Genomic DNA, 3,443 nt, shown 5'->3' with positions numbered 1-3,443 from the left:
GCAACACTAAAACAATAACAACATCACTAAATGTTCATTGTATGTGTGCCTTTTTGCGTGACGTTGTCTGTTGATGAATTGGTGGAGTGATGAACTACCCACAGCTCAGCGTCACCTGCAATATTTGAGCGGTGTATGGTTTATTGTGTGGGTGGGTGTTGTGAATTTGCGAATGTGGGCGTTTGAATGACAGAAAGTCGTTGACAGCTGTTGACCGTTATGCTTTAAGCGTATTATTATTTTTACACGCGACCACCTTACCTTTAGAGCGACAACGCCCAAACTTGACAAAGCTATTCCCATTGCACCTTTTTCATAGTTGGCTTAAGAGTTCAACGAGCTGAGGAAAAAAGTTGAATCTAAAAAAATTGTCTGTAGGTGTTGCTTAGAAAGCGCTGGTCCATGATGTTGACCACTGGCTGCAGGCTGTCTGTTTCGTAGCTTATAGACGACATTGGTATTTTAGCGCAAATTTCATTGCGAATTGTTCTTGTCGAATACTTACACGCCTATTGTATATTAGACAGGTTTGAAAAAGTTCGATTTCTTATTCCAAGATCGTGTATAAATGGGGATGTCTAGACGCTTGTAACTTAGTCATTTCAGAATGGTCGGTCCGATTTTTTTATACCTTTTATGAACATGAAATGGTATATTAACTTTGGTCCGATGTTTGTAACGTTGAGAAATATAGAAGATAGACTCACCATTAAGTATACCGAATTGATCAGGGCGACGAACTGAGTTGATATAGCCATGTCCGTCTGTCCGTCCATCTGTCCGTCCGTCTGTCTGAACGCAAATTTTCCCTCAAATTTTGAGATATCTCAATGAAATTTGGCACAAGGATGTATTTTTTATTATATTAGATATTTGTCGGATCCGGTAGGATCGGACCACTATAACATATATCTCCCATACAACCGATCGTTCAGATAAGACTATTTTGGTCATTCCTGGCGCAATTTAAAAACTATAAACGTGAAACCCGGTGACATATATTCTAATGTATCATAGAAGATATCCTGAAAAAATCACTTTGATCGGAGCTATATCTATATATATAAAAAAAGTGTACATTTTGATTGTCACTCCATAACTCGAGAACGGATAGAAAGATTGCCATGAAATTCTTAGGAAAGATACAGGAAGGAGAGATGATGGTTAGTTGATTTTGAAATCCATATATCGATATATATAAAAATGAATGTTTGTATGTATGTCATCGAATAACTCAAAAACTACTGGACCGATTATTATGAAAATTGGTATACGTATGTACTTTTCCACGGGGAAGGTTTATATATTGAGTACTTTGATACCGGGTGACTAGGGTCTCGAGATATAGGCCAAAAACCTGGACCCGGATACCCCTAGAATGTGTGTGTATTTTGGATATCAAATGAAAGTTGTCGCTTAGAGCTTTTAATTAATTTTCATTGTGATATTCGATTTAGTCGCATCAACCTGGCAAAACTGATAAATATGCATGCGAATCCGAAATAAAGTCATGAATTAATAATACCGACATACCTATTTACATACGTCCTATTCGATTTACCTGAAATTTTGTATATAAATTTGCCCATATTAGTATTTACGATGCTTTTTTCCGGGAAGTAGACCAGAGACGGACTGGGTCTGGGATTAGGACTGGGACTGAGACTGAGACTCGGAGTGGGACTGGGACTGAGACTCGGAATGGGACTGGAACAAAATACATACCACCCTCTGGGGCTGGCAATAAGATATGAAGAAGAATGAGAAAAACTTGAGAGAAGAGAAAAGAGAGAAGGAGACTGAGAAAGAGATAGAATGAGACGAAGATGGAGATAGATGAAGCGAAAAATACGGAGGGATGAATGAATACAAAGATTAGGAAAAAGTGTAGAGGGGCGAGGGCAGATTTAGACGGAAAAAGCTTATTAAAATCTATGCAGATATACCAAATTTAGGGCAGAACAACGTCTGCCGGGTCTGCTAGTATAGTATATATCCCATACAACCGATCGTTCAGATAAGGGGGTTTTTTGCCATTTTTTATTTTATATTTATCTTAAAAATCGTTTAGGTATGTACATCTGTTCACTATATATTTCTTATCTTATACATTATTTGGAGATTACGAACGGGATAAGATTATTGTTCAGCCCCATTCATGAAAGGTACGAAGTGCCGTCCTTACTTTTTTTTTATTGAAGAGATACCCATGCGCCCTGGGAACAGTTAATAGTTTTTGTTAATCAATAACTGAAACTGATTTGGACTAGATTTGGAAAACAAACCGCCAATAGTGTGGACGGACAATATCGCCTGGGAACAGTTAAACTTTAATCACCTTTGTTAATGAATCATGTCAGAATGTTTAAGAGGATTTGGAGGCGATGTGGAACACAGATACAAAATTGTATGTTTTTTAATGGAGTGATGGAGGGAGGGGGTTGTTATGCTCCCTGGGAACAGTAATTTTTTTAAATATGTTTAATCGTTATTACCCTAACTGAAGACCAATCTTTGCAGCGCATTACACTATGTCGAAACTACCGCCGAACCATCGGAATAAGGGCCGGTACCAGTTCTAACTCTGCCTCCTCTCAGTGCTTTCAATTTACGCTTTTAACATTGAGATGCTCCTCAAAATTGCAATGGTCCCCAAAGGCAGACATTTTGCCGTAGCTGGTTCTGAAAAAGTCACCGCCTTTGAATAACTAATTTAAATCCGTAAAGCCTAAATTTCAGCTCTGTTGGTACAAGTGTGATTGCCAATTGTCATTAAACCTGTAGAGTAAATTTATCGGTTTGCATGACTGTCTAAAATTGTTTCATACCTACTTAATTAATTGCAAAAGTTTCGGACTGAAACAGACTCATTGATTCTAGAGGAGTAGATACGGACATTCCAGTAGTCTTGCAAAGGCTCCCGTACCCATTACAAAAGCCGTTCTAGATCCGTCAATGAAAACTTAGAAGCCAAATATCTCAATAAACTTAAATTTTTCTAATCCTTTCTTGTTCGAAGGAGGGTCGAATACTTTGTATCACAGACTTACGATAGGACATACGGATTGCCTTTTTTGTTGTATTTACTAGAGGTCCTACTCCCGAAGTAAAACTGATTGTGTTTCACTTAGAACTTTAAAAGTTGATGATAATTTCTAACTGACTCTCTCTAGAGCCATTGGAAGTTGTATAAAGGTGCAGTTCTAGGACGAAACTGTGGACTTCAATCATATTGTTATGAATGAGGAATATAAAGGAAGCACTTGAAATTTCACTAGTTGGTACAAAACTGCCCCTTTCTGATTTTTAAATGTATTGGAGCATTTTTTTTTGAAAAATATGCTTCTGTCGTCCAAATTGAGGACTATGCATTTATCAAAGCCTTGGATAAGGTTGTGGATAACAAGTGGAAACGAAATAGTGTACGCTTTGGCGTTGACGGC

Source organism: Eurosta solidaginis, chromosome 1 (assembly GCF_040869045.1).
Source record: "Eurosta solidaginis isolate ZX-2024a chromosome 1, ASM4086904v1, whole genome shotgun sequence".
Taxonomy (NCBI): Eukaryota; Metazoa; Arthropoda; class Insecta; order Diptera; family Tephritidae; genus Eurosta; species Eurosta solidaginis.
This window is presented reverse-complemented; position numbering follows the sequence as displayed.